The sequence below is a fragment of the Ambystoma mexicanum genome, chromosome 5p, assembly GCF_040938575.1.
Source record: "Ambystoma mexicanum isolate Mex_15411 chromosome 5p, UKY_AmexF1_1, whole genome shotgun sequence".
Taxonomy (NCBI): domain Eukaryota; kingdom Metazoa; phylum Chordata; class Amphibia; order Caudata; family Ambystomatidae; genus Ambystoma; species Ambystoma mexicanum.
The window spans coordinates 1,173,377,334-1,173,395,127 of record NC_090930.1 but is presented as its reverse complement, the minus strand read 5'-3'; positions in this window follow the sequence as shown (position 1 = coordinate 1,173,395,127).

Genomic DNA, 17,794 nt, shown 5'->3' with positions numbered 1-17,794 from the left:
AAAAATTGGAGATGGATCAAACTCGGTCCACATCTAGATATACTCTTTGCAAACCTACCAATGTTTGCCTGTAAGAGAGGGTGGAACTATCGGGACCAACTAGTGAAAGCAGAGCGACAAGCCACACTGAAATAACAGATTCTGCATATTTGCAAAAATTGTACTTTTCCGTTCCTAAGCTGCAACAACTGCAATAACGCCATGAAAGGTACCAGCGTAAAACATCCACGCTCTGGCGCAAAAATTCCCCTGAGAGATTCTGCTGCATGCAAATGTAATGTAATCTGTGGCTTGAGTTTCCATGTCGTATTTTTTACATTTTACAGACAACCAGACGAGCAAAGGAATGGTGGGATGAGCATAAAAGTAATATTCAAATGCACAGTACCAAATCCCCAGTTGCCAGGCATTTCATAAAGAAAAGACATACAGTTGCGCAATTATGATGTGTCTCACTTGAAGTTGTGGGGAAATCACAAAGAGGAGATGATTTCATTAAAGGACTGACTCAGAGAGAACTATACTGGATAGACAAGCTGGATGCTGTACAGCCAACAGGGATGAATGAAGAATTCTACTTGGTGGTATTCTTCTGAGATATGAGAATTATACCAACTGTCTATTTGAAACTGAACCACTGTGACACTAAACATATAATTACACCTAAACACCCAATGAGATACTCTTCTCCAGCAGGATATGAATGTTTAGACATATCAGAAACGGGTATGATATATAATATCATCTGGTGTTGTGTATATAAGGACCATTGTAAGGACTGGACTGACTAGAGAGGTCCTATCAGATTGTAAGCAGTTGAGGGTGATTATCATTCAACTGGATTTAGGCTTCCTAACATGGAGTCGTTAAACACTCTGTCTTTTTCCTTAAATCTTTAAGAACAGCCAACTGTATAAATTCGTTTCTCCAGGGTTCTGCCTAACTTTGGATGCCTAGCTACAGAATACGCATCAGTGGGCCTTTTGTGTCCCACAGTCTTATCTATTAAAGATGGGTACTCTTTGCCACTTTCCAAAATCATTTCTTTACATATGTTTTCTTCCCACTTGGACTAAATACACCAGGTCCTAGATACCTGGCACATGGGTAATACCAGAATTTGGTGCCAGCCCTCGTGTGGGTCTTTATGGGTTTTCAATACAACTGCCAAATTAGCCGTCATTTCATTGACGTTGTTTACATATGATATGATCGCATCTTCATGCAATGAAATTGCATGCACTACCGCTAAGTATATCTAGCGATTGTCATAGAGATGCCGGCTCCTTCACCCGCAGGAAGCCTGCTCTCCCCGCTATGATCGTCTACAGTTCGAGATAAATAGATCTTACCCTTTTCTTTACCAGCTTCTTTAATAGACCGCACAATGAAGAACGGGCCTGTCTAGCATAGACCCTTCTCGGAATGTATTTGGGTTTTAGATACCTTGTCACAACGATACCTCATTAACTATTATTATATTACTGACTGCCAGAGCACCGATCACGTGTTGGGGTTTGTCACACTGATTAGATCATGCAGACGTTCAGTTAATTGTCCAAGAAGGTTCCTTAAACTAAGCTGTCTTCGTTTAACTTTTGGATAGAACACTATTTGAAATACCCGGTCTGGGTTACTCTTCCCGCTGCAAAGACTGCCTAATCCATTTAAGAATAAGTATCAAAGTAGGTCACACATCTGAGTATTACCCATAGCAAATAGTGAAATAGCCATGGGCTCACTGTACATAAAATATTGCTATTCTGGTGACCCGACTGTTTGAAAAGATCAAGGAATGCATTTACACTTTTGAGGATTTGAAATCCGTCCTGTTGGACATTAGGACCCCGGTGTCCAGAAATCCAGGTGATTGATTACCTAATGCATGCAAGTTAGATATCTTGCCAATGAATTAATGTGAATGTGAACATTGAATACTGATGAGATTATGTTCTCTTTATATTATAGGTTCTGTCTAGAAAAACTTGGAAATATATGTTGTCAAGTTTACTGCTCCTGATGAAGGCTAGTTTAGCCGAAACGCATAGAGCTCGTTATTAATGAAGGTACACATTGATTGATTTTTTTCTTTGTCATACTTTTGTCATTTAATTATTAGATATCATATATTGTCACTAATCACATTGTTCATTATTTAATATTTTGTAAATTATCTTACTTAAAAGTGAATACTGGCATTTCATAACTACTGACTGGAAACAGTTGATTGGTGTGGAGGGGGCGCAAGAGTCTCATTAAATAGGACCTTCTTTTTCCTTGTATATATTGGTCGGCCTTATGCCAGGGCTTTTTTATTCTCCCTGCACCCTCAATCTAAGTACTTGCATTCACTCTGATTACTCACCTTCCTATAATTTTCTAATACGGTGTGCATGTATAGAGATATTTGCAGTCAATTTTAACAAACAATGAATGCACAATCATGTGTGACTGGTGTCTGTGGAGTACATTGCATAACAACAATTTGCAGCAATGCTGGTATATGAGTGGATTCGTCTTGGGACATCAACCCCACAAGGGGAAGGTGCACCAAGATTGGACTGGCTGTGTGGGTAGGATTACTATTAAACACTCTTCCAATGGGAAGGCACATAACAGCCTATACACATGTGTAATGTGCAAGGAAACACTCACCACCACCCTCTTAAAGAGGTGTCACAGCACAAAAACAGCTGCAGAAGCCATCCTCATGACAACTCGCCAACTAAGGCCTGACAGTGACACCCACCCCCAACTAGGATCCCGCAACCAGGCCCACCGTGATAATGTTGAAAAAACAGAATGCATACACAAACCGTCCTAACAACAACATGTGGCACATGTACCCATGAAGCCGGACCTGTTCCCACCAAACAAGTAAGATAAAAGCAACCCCAGACGATGCCAGACTCCATGCCAACAACCACAACACAAGTCACACCCTGAGTGCACTTCACTTACCTGTACATGTTATCCACCGGCTTTAATCCACTGCATCCCACCTGCAAATTCATTTGCAAATTGCAGAGACATGCATTGCAATAACTTCAAGATAATGGCCATCCATAACAACTCATGTAGGGAACACAAAAGTAGGCATACACCATCCAGTGTACAAGGATCACAGAGTGCAAAAGGGTGACAGGACACAGAGTAACAATTGATGAGCAGTGGAGTGGAATGGGAAAGAGTTAGAGAGAGGGACAGGAAAAAACATTGCAAGGAGGAGACTGTCTGGAGCGTAGATGAGGACGGACCTGACTGACATCACGGCCACCATTATGAAGAAGATTGCCCCTGACATTCTAGCAGATATTACTGCGGCCATAAACAACTCTTGCCAGTCAGGACTGGTTCCTTCAGAGCTGAAATCTGCGAGGGTCATCCCCTTCTCAAGAAGCCATCACTTGATCCCACTATTCCTGCCAATTTCCATCATATCTCTCTGCTTCCCTTCCTGTCCAAACTCTTGGAATCTCACATCACACCTCTCATATCCTCTTTTCTGGAATCTTCTAAAATCTTCAACCCTGCCCAGGCTGGTTTTAGGCCAGGGAGGGGTATGGAAAGTGTGCTTGTTTCTATGCAAGACGACATGTTCAGGCTAGTTGATGCGGGTTGAGTCAGTGCTTTGATTCTGTTGGATCTGTCAGCTGCGTTTGACACGGTTGACCACCCCATCCTCCTCTCACGCCTGGCACAGATTGGGATATCTGGCCCTGTCCTTGCATGGTTTGCCTCCTTTCTCTCAGACCGTACACAGACTCTTGCCATGCCCCCTTTTCTCTCTTCTTTCTGCCTCCTCACTTGCGGTGTCCCACAGGGATCCTCACTCTCCCTGATCCTGATCAATATCTATATCTGGGCATTGGTCTGCCTCATCCGCTCCTACGGACTCAATTGTTACTCCTATGCTGACGACACTCAAATCCTGATCCGTCTAGATCAGGATCAGGCTGATGTCTCGTCATGCCTTCATAACTGTCTGAGGGCAGTCGGTTTTTGGATGGACCAGAATTAGCTCAAACTTAATGGCGATAAGACATAGGTAACAGTGGTGGGCTGTCCTTCTGACCCCTGTGGACCTCTGTTTTCTGGCCCACCTCTCTAGGTCCTCTTCTCAGTCCAGTTAATAAAGTGAAAAATCTCAGTGTCATTTTTTCTGCCTGCCTCTCTATGTCCAACCAGGTTACTGCTGTGTGCCAGTCTGCCCATCATCAGATCAGGGTCCTCAAGAGGGTCCTACCCATGATACCGGAAGCCATCCGCTCCCCCGTGGTGGCTGCGTTAGTCCTTTTGCGGTTGTATTACTGCAACTCTATATATCTGTAGCAACCGATCGGCCTCACACAGCGGCTTCAGCGCATGCAGAACCTGGCGGCCAGGTTAACCATGCCTCTCCCTACGGTGCTCACATTTCGCCAGTGCTCCATCGACTCCATTGGCTTCCGGTGGCCCAGCGTGTCCATTTTAAGTGGCTGTGCATTGTTCATCGGGCGATCCACGGCCAAGGAGCCGAGTTTCTGCAGTCCAAATTCTTTCGTTATATCCCTGAAAGTGACTTACGCTCCTCCACCACTAACCTAATTACTGTTCAAAGTTTTAACCGTGAAAGGATCAGCAGCAGGGCCTTCTCCATTGCAGCTGCTAAACTCTGGAACAATCGTCCACTGTCACTCAGAAGCACCTCCAACCATCTTGGTTTTAGAAGAGCTCTTAAAACCATCCTATTTTAGCCCTCTATTTCCACTGGTTCTTCCCCTTTAGCAAGCAGCTCTCCTCTGCAGCGCCATGATGCCCTTGGGCGACCGTGCCCTCTATAAGTTCAGATAACATAACATAATATAACAGTATAGACAAGAAGATGGAGACATTAATACCTCTTTAAGTAGCATTCTGGTTGGGGATCATCGAAGGAACACAGATGGACAAGAACCAAATCTAGTGCTACATGAAGGACACAAGTGGGTGATGGTGAAGGGAAGACTGGTATAGAATGGGCACATGTGAAAGGTCAATAATCAGATCTACATCAGAATAAACACCCTCAGCACACACCACAGCATGCAAATCACCCAAAGACCCATGTACGCTACATCCCTGCAAAGAAGGCACTTCCTCACGTATGGATGCATAGTTTGTATGCATGCTCACCTGTGACACACTGAGATGTTCGGAGATTGTCTGCCTGAAGGGATCCATCTCCTCATGGATCAGTGTCCTAGTGGCTGACAGTTCTTCATGGATAACAGTCCTCATGGTGAACATTTCATGCCTCAGGGCTGCACTGTGTGCCTGAAGATCAACCCGTCGCCCCCTAATGTTCGTCTCCATGTGCAGTCTGTAGGAGCAGAATGAGGACCGCATGACTTGAAGCTGTTGCTCTACATGGGCCACTGGTGGGGTCCTGGATGTCTTATCTGTCCCCTCAGATATCTTGTACAACACACTCCCATGTTGGAGGTGGCACGCAACATCTGCTGCTCCCACTCTGTCTCCCCAGCCTGCACACGTCCCACATGCATGCAGGTCCCACGGCAGCCAGATGCAAGGTTCCATGCATGTTGCTGTGGTTGCCCTGTCATTGGTTGCAGGTCTGCAACCGTTCCTTGGACATCAGCCCCAGCACCTGAAGCCAAATCATGTGAGGGCAGCCTTGCAGCCATAACCACTGCTGATGGGTGAACAACCCCTGACTGGCCCTGAAAAGCCAGCAGCCATGCCGTAGACTCACAGGCCCCACCTGATCCACCCATTGGGCCACTCAACTTTGCCCTCTTTGAGGTATGCACATCAGGTTCAGCATCAAAGCTAGCTGAGTCCGAAGAGTCGGAATAGTTTGCAGCACAACTCAGATTGGTCTGGCGCACCAGTGGGTTCTCACGGCCTACCACGCCACGTCCCCCACTGGTGGACTGATGCACTATTAATTCTTCCTCCTCCTCCTAATCATCTGCATCTGGAAGGAGACAGACATATTGAGTCATGATCAAAGAGACAACAATGCACATATGTTCCAATGTGCACTCTAACAAGAAATGGCAGGACACGCACCCATCAGACAGCGTGCATTCCCACACTTGGTCCAGTAAGCAACAGATGCATGGCATTTTCTGACAAGTTCCCCCATCCCCCCCGACACACATCATGACCATGCCAGCAGTGGGCACACTGACATTCAACAGTGGTGTAAACACACAATGAGCGGCCATTCAGCTATTAAGCCGCCACACACCAGGGGAAAAGTAATGCACATGTGACATTTGAATGTTCAATGACATCACATGGGAACAGGCAGACATCCATTTCCTCAGACAACACCACGGTCAACACATGACACACTTATCAGGTCTGGGATAGGGAAATGGAGACAATGATGACCTGCAGGAAGGCGTGGAAAGGGAAGAAGACCATGAGTAGGTACACATGAAAATGTGTCTTCTAGTCAAGGTCCAAGAAGTGCAAAGAGACGGTGAGTGGATCTGGCAAGGTAAACAAGGTCAACCGATCCACAAGAGGGTGAGGTCAGTGGCCCCATGAAGTGGTCCCAGAGTGTGGGAGGGTAAGAGGGAGCATGTGTCTCAATGGGTATGCTCTCTGTGTCACTGGAATTGAGTCAAAATGTATATGGTCTGTGGACACTCATGCAAATACACTCTGGGAACAGGACAATGTGCATTGACAGACAGCTCAGATATATATCGTGACAAGGAAACCCATGGTAGCTGGTGACAAATGGAACATGCAACTCTGCATGACATGGCATGAAAGTTAAAATTTGTCTGCATTCACCGGTCTGGCATTGCAGACTGAAACGCAACAAGAATGTAGCACTGAACAGTACATGTAGGTGTCACATGGTGCACATGTGCCGGGGGAGTAACCTAGGGGGATGTGTCCTGTCACACAGACACATGCCACAAATGGCAGCAACACGGGCCATGCCCAGCATAATGGCCATTTGACATGAGTCTGTATGTCACAGGACAGGCTTTACCCAGGTCTGTCATACAAAGGGAACCAGATGTAAATGTAATTGGTTATTTATAGCATGCTTAATTCCCAGAGGTTTCTAAGCGCGGATCTGGGGATCAAACCTGTGTTGCTCCACGTCACCTTGCTTCCAATGCGAGTGCGTTACCTCTGAGCTATCCTGCTGAGTCCGAATGTGTCAATACACATATGATGTGGGTGATGCATGAGTGGCAAAACACAGAAGGTGCAATGACGGAGACTCACCTGATGTGTCCTCATAATTCTCTAGGTCTCTCACGCATTGTAACTGCTCAATGAGGATCAATTGGCTTATGGCCTCTTCATGCCTTGTCAGCTGCTTCTCCTCTGCTTGACTCCCTCCAGTTGCAGTTGCAGAGGCCAGGTTGACACTCAGCTTGTGCTTGGTGCGATCAGTGAGATCATTCCAGTGCTTCACCACCTGCTCCGCTTTGCGCATCTCCACCCCTAAGGCATTAATCTGGTCTGTGACACAATGCCAATGCACCTTATGTTGTGCGTGTGTGTGTATGTGTGCTCCCAGACTACAGGCATATGTCATGATGGTGATCAGTCATGTAGTCAATGAGGATTAGGAGCACCTCATCAGTGAAGTTCGTCTTCCTCTGCGGGCCAGTGTCCTGTGACGTGGGTTGGGGTTGAGCCTCTTCCTTCCCAAGTGACATGGGGTGTTGGAGCTGCTCCTGTCTGGCTGGAACTACGCTGGTATCCAGGTGCTGGGCCACCTTTGGACTGTAGCCTGCCATGTCCTCCTGAGTGTTACACTCACCTGGCCTCTGCAGAGGTGTTGGGGCATGGTTGCAGCCCTCCCTGAGGTGAGGTCGCTCGGGTCCGACTTCGCCCCCTGCACTTATGTGGTGACTGGTGGTAATAGGTGATGCTGCTTGGGACGGCTCCTACGTGGAGAATAGGGGGTGTTAGTATGCCAGCTTGTGCACCTGATCCCCTTCCAGACCCCTTCTCCCAAACCGTGGTACCCGTGGGATGCGCTGTCCCTGGAGAGCTCACCTGTTGATTAGTTTTGGCGAGCACTCCACCCTGCTGCTTCTGGCAGGGGCGCTTGTATGATCTGGACTGAGTTCCTTCAATGGTCCCTTGCACGTGGTAGTCCAGTCATGTTGCGACTAAGCCACTATACTTCAGGTAAGTGTTCCTGTTTGCCTTTGTCTTTCCTCTTCTGTTTTTGTTGTATTGTAAAGTTTGTTGTCTTGTATTGCTCTACGTTCCACTTTTGATGTTTGCTCTTTTGCTTTCTTACCTTGAAGGTGATGTTGCCGGCCCGGCAGAAGCTGCAGAACTCGAGGTGGCAGCCGAGGGAATGAGGAACGAAGCTGCAGTGGTACAGTATCTGGTAAATTGTTAACTAGGGGCGTGCAGGGTTCAAATGCAGCACATCCCTAGGACAGGTGCTCTAACCTTGTCTTTCTTCTTTTTCACAAGGTCCGAGTTTGTGGATGCAGAGTGCAGTGTTGCAGCAGCGGGATCAAGATCACTGGATGTCAGAAGATGAGTCTGCAGATGAAGCGATGAAGCACCAGTTTCCTGGAGGTGAGTATGCAGGAGAACGCCTGGTTTCAAAGGTAAGTAAACTGGTCCAAGCTGCGGTGAGCGTCACGTTGCACATGAGTGCACAGTAACGCGAAGCACCGGCCTTAAGGATGGAGCAGCTTATATAGCTGAGCTTCGGAAGCCATGCCCACCAGGTTCAGCCTGCCTGCCACACCCTACCACACCCGATGAGTCAGCACATGAAGACCAAGCCTAGGGAGCTACATCCGATGAGTCAGCACATGGGGATGTTCTCTGGAACAAAGGCTTTCAGCTCCTGGAAAGTTCTTGTAAAATAAAAGCACTCCTGCACTGAAAAAAAGTAATAGCACTACTGCACTGAAGTAAAGTGTTCCTGCTCACATCTCTATGTGAGCCTGGTGCCAAAGGCGCCAGGACTGAATCAAGTCAGGGCCCCTGTGTTCATGGGTCCCAAAGGGACATACATAAGTGAGTCAAGTGACCCATTGCCCCCATCACTAGATGGTGTGGCTTTTGTGTTCTGGGGCCGGTGGCCATGACACTGAGGCAGATGTCTCCACACCAGGTCCTGACCCCGTGGGGCTGGGGCAGATGTCTCCACAATACATGCTGACCCCCTGGGGCTGGGGCAGGTGTATCCACACCAGGCCCCCATACCCCTAGGTCTGGGGCAGATAGTTCCTCACCACATCCCTCACCCCGACCCTGTCTACCCTCTTTCCCTCATGGGGCCTTTCCTCTCATGTCACAGGTGTAAGGGGTGAATAGAAGGGACACCAGTTATTGTCCTGGTCAAAATAAGTAAGGGGACATTCCATGTGATGTGCAATGTAGGTGTGTGGTCTAGCAAGGCTCAAGTGTCCACCAAAGTGGAAAATAATCTGGTACGCAATACGCAGTGGCACTCAAAAACACAAAAACTGAATACGCGCTACACGGACAGCTTCCGATAATGAAAAAAAGATGTACGCAATACACAGTGGCATGCACAAACTGAAAAATTGCATTACGTGACAGACCACGGGCATCAAAATGAGGATAGAAAATATGCGTGTATGTGCAGAGGCATAAACCACCCCTCCCAAAAGAAAAAAAGGAACAATACCTGAAGGGACCGGATCGCATGACACCCCAAAATACATGTAAACAACACTACTCCAACTTCGTTCCTAGGCGCACAGCCAGTGATGTGTTTCCACATCCTTATTGTTAGGCAGAATCACATGCAGTACCCTTTGGGAACACTACATGCAATTAAGACTACACGTGTAAGTACAATTTCACCTTCGGTACAAGCCTGTACTACACAGTAAAGTGGTAGTGATGGCTGAGCAGCCAGACTTATCTCAAGAGTTGAGTGAGCAGTAGAACAAGTTACACAAAGGACCAACAAATACAGTGGTTCAAACAAACACTTACTCAAGGTATCTTGGTAAAAGAATATACATGTATTTACACAGTCAGTTCAAAAACATTACACTAGCAAGAGCAGCTCAATATCACACACTAATAAAACACAAATACACAACCGGTAAGTAAATGAACAAGTTCAACTCACCTGAAGTGGGAGCAAAATGGCACTTTAGATACTTCCAAAAGGGGTAAAAAGACAAGGTTATAAGAATAGACAGCCCACATACTTTCATAGACAGGGCAAAGGGTTTCAGTAAACTACAACCATCAATTCAGTTCATAGGCCTGGGCCAAAGTCAATGGTTCAGAGTCTTTGTCTAGGATAGCAAAGTTTTGGTAGTAAATGGTTAAGTCTTTGCCATGGTTTTTAGAAGAATTTGGGTAGGCGAAAAGTTTGACTAATGTTTAAGGAAGGACAAGCCTTCAAAGTCGGGAAAGTTTCACGCACTTTCTCCGTGGCCGGAAAGCTTTCTGGACCGTGTTTGCACAGTACCTTGTAAGTGAAGAAAAGCTGTACCTGAGGCAGTTGTTCCTGGCAGTTCGAGCAGATCTCGCTGTTCCTGAGCTTCAGTCGTGGGGACAAGAAGGAGGACGTCGGGAGGTTCCTGCACTGCCCAGGGATGAGGCCACAAGCTTGACAAAACATCATTTTAAGGTGTGAGTGCCTTAAAGTCCACAAGCTAGGTTCCTTCCCTCTGGCTATCCGGTTTTCAACAGCACTCTGAAGAAAATTCTACTGGATGTGGACAGTGTCCAGGTGGCTTACGAGTTGGTTGTTCCCACCAAACTCAAGGGAAGAAGTTAACCTTGAAGGGCTTCTCTGTCAATGGAGTTTCTGGCAATTCATACCTGCTGCAGGACTTCACCGGTTATCCAGGAGTTGCAACAGTCCTCTTCCTTCAGCTCGTCTTCGGTTCTTTCGTTCCAGCGGTCGACTCTGCTTTCCAAGTCCCAGGGACCTGCTTTTAAACAGCTTTTCCCCATTCATTCCAGCTTGGCTGTCACTCACACAGCAGGGTGGCTGTCCTTGCAGACAGCCAGCCAGCCAATCACGCCAGAGTGCATTCAGGTCTCATGGTAGACTAAGCACAGGGAGTTTTCGGGCACTTCCCTCACATCCTGTCCACCCCACACACTCAGGGGCAAGAGGAGGGCTTCAGCACCGAAGCCTGCCAAAGGCCAACGAACAAAGGAACCAAACCTGGTTTGGCGTGCAGAGACAAACACAAGAAGGACTTTTCCTAGAAAAAATGGCGAAAAAAGATGACCAGAGTCTGTTTTTACAGATAGGTCTGGGGCGCCATGTTGAAAAACATGGCTGACCCGATTTTTAGCTACCGTTGTTAGCGGTCGGGAACAATCATGGTAGTTTGATCTAAACCACTGCCTCCAGCCATTTAAAGTAGGAAAAAATACCAGTTGACTGTTGCTTGAGTGTTTTGACTCAGGCGAAGCTAAGTGACCCCTCCAGCACTCTATAGGAAGATAGTGTGCTGGGTCTGTATATTTAAAGATACTAGTAAGGTCAATTTAACTTTACATGCTCTGGGAGATGGTGGTCAGTCCCAGAGAAGTTATTTAAACCTTGGGAAGTCTGAAAGATATCCCTGTCCCACTGCACTGAAGGTGCTGTGTGACACACAGAATAAAGATGCTGCCCATGGAGTTGTTTTAAAACTCCATAACCAAATAACACAAAAGTAAAACACACATCAAAATACATGGAAGAGTGGGAAAAAAGGCTCACACTCTTGCCAGGTAAAAAATCAAATCTTAGAAATCCAGCAAAGTTGCTGGGGGTCTCAAAAGGTAAGGGACATTAACACATTTTGAGAATTCTCCCTAATACGTGTCCCCCTCAGGCTAAGGGACAGGAGAATTTAATCCACTCCTGGATGAATCTCCTTACTCCAGTCGCTCAAACATCCTGGAGAGACCATCAGCATTTTGGTGTGACACCCAGACCAGTGTTCGATGGTAAAATCAAACCCTTGCAGGCTGATTGACCACATCAGTAGTTTAGGGTTTTCCCCTTTCATTTGTATCAAACATCTCAAGGGTTGGTGGTCAGTCTGAATCACAAAAGTAGATCAATACAAGTATGGTCTAAACTTCTTCATCGACCACACAATAGCAAAACATTCTCTTTCAATGGTTGCCCACCTTGTCTCAGGTTTCTTCAGCTTCCGTTTGATGAAGCAAATGGGGTGCTCCCTACCTTTCTCATCCAGTTGACTCAGAACTGCACCTACACCTGTATTTGAAGCATATGTCTGCACAATGAAGGTTTGGTTGTAGTCAGGAGCTCTTAGGACTGGAGCTTGACAAAGGGCTTTCTTTCGGCATTCAAATGCTTGAGTGCACTCCTCATTCCACCTGACCTTTTTAGGGAATTTGGGAGAGGAGGCCACATTCAAGGGAGAAGCTATGGTCCCATAGTTCTCTATGAAGTTCCTATAGTAACCAGTGAGGTCTAGGAAGGCTTTTGCCTGGGTTTGAGCAGAAGGGGTGGCCCAGTTTTGTACAGCCAGTACCTTGCTAGGCAATGGCCTGATTTCATCTCCTCCTACCTCATGTCCAAGATAGACCACTTTGCTCTGACCAATTTGACATTTGCTAGCCATTATGGTCGGATGGGCCTGCTCAAGAGCCTCCAAAACATATCCTAAGTGGTCAACATGTTCCTTCCAAATAGGGCTGAACGCTGCAATGTCATCCAAGTATACAGAGGTCCTCCATCCCATTCAGAACTTGATTAACCATCCTTTGGATTGTAGCAGGTGCATTATTTAGTCCAAAGGGCATTACCTTAAACTGGCCTGCTGGTGTGGTGATTGCAGTTTCTCCTTGGCATGGTCTCTCAGTGCTATTTGGCAATAGCCTGAAGTAAGATCAAATGTACTAAGGTACTTGGCAGAACCAAATTTATCTACCAGTTCATCTGTCCTTGGTAAAGGGTGGGCATCAATCTTGGTGTCTGCATTAGGAGCTCTATAGTCCACACAGAATCTCAACTCCTTGGATCCTGCTTTTGGTACTAGAACAATTGTACTAGACCATGGACTTGTAGAGGGCTCCATTAGAAAACCCACCTATTTCAATAGCTCCCTGACAATCCAGGGCATTTTCTTTCCTGGGCATTTCATGATAGACCTGATTTGCCTGGTCTCTTAACGATCTTCTCACTCCCTATGCTTTCTTTTTCGTCATTAGGATGTTCTCCGCGCCCTGATGCCTGCAGGCTGTCGGCACGTTATAAACACATAGAAATAGAAATAGAAAAAAATCTTGTTGACGTCCTACTTTATGTGTGATCTGACATGATCTGACATCCTGTAACCTTTGCTTCTAACAGGTAAACAGTCACCAGTGAGAATATCATGCTGGCCCCAAGGGGTCAAGCCTGGAGATAGTGAAAACAGAGAGGCAAACTGATTTAACAGAAACGTGCACTATTCCTGTTGTTCAGGTGTCAGATTAGAAGAGAGATTAACTCCTTCTATTTTCTCATCTAAAGGCTGGCCTCTGAGTAGGTCAGGTAGAGGTTCACTCTCCTCCTCCCCTTGAACTGAAGCTAGAAGCAAATCTCCCACTTCTGGTCTTGAGACATAAGCTTTTAGAAGGTTGGTGTGAAAGACTCTGGGAGCCTCATTAGGATTGCCCAAGTCCACCAGATAGTTTACCTCTCCAAGTTTACCCACAACCTTTATTGGTCCTATCCATTTGTCCTGTAAGGCCTTCTGCCGTGTAGGTACCATAACTAGAACTAGCTGGTCTTGAGAAAACTCAACCATGTTGGCCTTCTGGTCATGCCAATGCTTCACCAGAGCCTGACCTGCTTTCAAGTTATCTGATGCTTCTGCCATCATGTGTGACATTCTCCTCTGGAGACCTATCACATAGTCCGGGGGCTCTCACTGGCTGGGGGACCCCTCCAACCTCTCCTTAATAAGGGCCAACGGGCCTCTAACTGGATAGCCATAGAGAAGCTTAAAGGGACTTAATCCAACTCCCTCCTGAGGGACTTCTCTATAAGCAAATAGAAGGTATGGCCGTAGAAGGTCCCGCTTTCTTCTAAGGGGTTCCTCTAAAGCACCTATAATGCTCTTCATTGTACAGGTGAACCTCTATAACAATCCATTGGTCTGAAGATGGTAGGCATTTGAGAACTTGTAAGTTACTCCACAGTTTTTCCACATGGCCTGCATGTTGTGGGACATAAAATTCGATCCCCTGTCAGAGATAACTTCCTTAGGAAAATCTACCGTGGTAAAAATACCAAGTAGGGCCTTAGCAACAGCCTGAGCTGTAACAGTCCTCATAGGTATGGCTTCAGGATACCTAGTAGCATGGTCTTCTACAACCAGGATAAACCTGTTTCCTGAAGATGTTGGAGGGTATAAGGGACCAGCAATGTTGATTCCTACCCTCTCAAAAGGGCCTTCCACCACTGGGAGAGGCACCAAGGGTGCCACATTCTTGGCTCCACTCTTGCCAGAGGTTTGGCAAGTGTGACAGCTCCTACAGAACTTATCTACATCAGACCCCAACTTAGGCTAGTAGGGGGTGGGAAGCAAGATGTTAACAGCCCCCCTGCACCTGCAAGGCTGTATGTGACCCCGGTGATGTAGTGATGGGTCACGCAATGCTCAGGCACCCCAAAACTGCAGTAAAACCATGCACGCAACCCTGCAGCCTACGTGCGTGGAATCAACCTCCCGCAGTACGCGGTGGCACCCAGTAACACGAATAACGCATACGCGTGGGACATGCAGGCTACTATGACCTCGAAAATGGGTGCGATACACAGGGGCACCCGCAGTGGGAAAAATGCCTTTGAAGGAGGCGGTAGGCCAGTTTGTCAGATGGTTTGCCTGACACATTCCATTTCCACTCAGCCTCCCTACACTTGCGTTTAAGCGCAGCCAGGTCCGAGTCATTCCAAGAGTTGCACTTTTTGGAAGGCTTCAGTTGGACCCTCATGACAGGGGCAAAAGTGTCAAGGGTGTTGGAGATAGAGATATTGAGGTTATCGAGGGCTGTGTCAGGGTGGGAGTCAGCCGAGGGAGTAGGTGGAGGAGGTATAAGCAGCTACTATCACTTTTTTCATGAGTCTGGTAACTTTGAAGCCCATTGGCTGTGCCGAATGTATTGCAGCAAGAGGAGAGGAGAGCTTAAGGTGTGTAGAGAGAAGATAGTGGTCTGTCCAAGAAAGGGAGGTAGTGAGGTAGTGAGAGGGATAAAGAGAGGGTTATCAGTAGAGATGAGAGCATCCAAGGTGTTGCTCGGGGCGTGCATGGGGCCAGAGGGAGAGATAGAAAGGACGAGAGAGTTGCAAATGTTGCAGAAAGGACCTGAGTAGTCAGAAGAGTCCAAATGGATGTTCAGATCACCCATCAGGAGGTGTTGAGAGGAGGGGAAGAGTAGGGAGGAGACCAGGTCAGCCCATTCTAAGAAGAAGAGATTGGACTGACTTGGTGGCCGATAGAAGGTGGTCATAATGAGAGAAGATTTTGTGGATAGTGAGAGTCTGCAAACTAGGCACTCGAAGGAAGAGTAGACCCAATTAGGGATGATGGACACAGGTATCGATTATGGATTGTTGCGGAAGCTTCTAATGTGACCTGTAAACAAACAGGATACGGGAGCTTATTAAAGCCGATCAGTTCGGTCTAGTGGTGAGAGCCGCAACAGTGGAGGTGTCTTTATGCCCCAACACTGCGCGTTAGCCGTATATTACGGGCATGCATTTCAAAATAATGCTACATGTATGGACAAGGGGGGTGGGGGCGAACGGGATCTACTGCACTTACTGATGTTCTTCGTGCACCGGTATCCAAAATCCTCACAGCCACTTCCTAGTTTGTCAGCCGTGTATGTCCTTGGTCTAAAGTGAGTTGCTTAGACCGAGGACAGATACGGCTGACAAAGATTTCTGGAAAGTGTTTGCACAAGTTAAGAAAAGCTGTAGATGAGGCAGTTGTTCCTGGCAGTTCGAGCAGATCTCGCTGTTCCTGAGCTTCAGTCATGGCAACAAGAAGGAGGACGTCGGGAGGTTCCTGCACTGCCCAGGGATGAGGCCACAGGCTTGGCAAAACTTTGTTTTAATGTGTGAGTACCTTAAAGTCCACAAGCTGGTTTCCTTCCTCTGGCTATCCGGTTTTCAACAGTACTCTGAAGAAAATTCGACCAGTTGGGGATGGTGTCTAAGTGGCTTACGAGTTGGTTGTTCCCACCAAACTCAAGGGAAGAAGTTAACCTTGAAGGGCTTCTCTGTCGATGGAGTTTCGGGCAATTCGGACCTGCAGCATGCCTTCACCAGTCGTCTTGGAGTTGCAGCAGTCTTCGGTTCTTTCGTTCCAGTGGTCGACTCTGCTTTCCATGTCCCAGAGACCTGCTTTTAAACAGTTGTCCCCCATTCATTTGAGCCTGGCTGTCACTCACACAGCAGGGTGGCTGTCCTTGCCAGACAGCCAGCCAGCCAATCATGCCAGAGTGCATTCAGGTCTCCTAGGAGAATAAGCACAGGGAGTTACGGGCACCTCCCTCACATCCTGTCCACCCCAGACAGTCAGGCACCAGAGGAGGGCTTCAGCACAGAAGTCCGCCAAAGGCCAACGAACAAAGGGACCAAACCTGGTTTGGCGCGCAGTGACAAACACAAGAAGGACTTTTCCTAGAAGAAATGGCGAAAAAAGATGATCGGAGTCTGTTTTCACAGATATGTCTGGGGCGCCACATTGAAAAACATGGCTGACCCTATTTTTTGCTACCGTTGTTAGCAGTCGGGAAAAATCATGGTAGTTTGATCTACACCACTGCCACCAGCCATTTAAAGAAGGAAAAGGTAATATTTGACCGTTACATGAGTGTTTTGACTCTAGGCAAACCCTCCAGCTAGGCAACCCCTCCAGCACTCTATAGGAAGATAGTGTGTGGTGCGTCTGTAAATTTAAAGAGACTAGTCAAGTCAAATTAACTTTACATGCTCTGGGAGACAGTAGTCAGTCTCTGGGAGATGTTAGTCAGTCCCAGAGAAGGTATTTAAACCTTGGGAAGTCTGAAAGACATCCCTGTGCCACTGCACTGAAGGTGCTGTGTGACACACAGAAAAAGATGATGCCCATGGAGTTGTTTTAAAACTCCATAACCAAAGAACACAAAAGAGGTGAACTGTGAACGCAGGTGCAGGCTCTCAACGAGTGTCAAGAATAGATGTAGTCTGCTGGTGAGTAGGCATGTGGGTCAATGCCTGATGGGACATGTGTTTTGTGCATGTGCATGCATGTTTGTGTTTTAACCCTTGTGTTGGCTGCATGTGTTTATCATCGTTCAACATCAGCATGCAGTACCTGGATAATCACTGCATGTTTGTGGTGTGACATCTGTGGATTGGACATTTGCTGCTATTTGCAGTGTGTGTCGTACAGTAGGGCCAACGGTGCACATGCAATGTCACTAGTGGATGAGATTTGATTGAATGCCAAGTGTGTCAGATGTGTATGTGGTGGCCATGTCATGTGCATGCATGATATCCATGTTGTTGTGCTAACATAGACACCATGGCCCTCATTACGAGAATGGAGGTAATGAAAAAAGGAAGGCGGAATGGTATTACCAGCATCGTTAACGGGATACGGGCCATTACGAGCCGACAAACCACCAATACCGCCACAGCCCGTACCGTGCCCCTTCTTACCGGCATGCGTGCATACATGTGCCCCTTCGCGGAAGAAATACCGGAATGCTGCTAATAGGAGGACATTACAAGTTACGCGGGCATACACTTACCAGAATCCCAAAGGCGATAATTAGGGCCTGCACGACAGCGGCAATA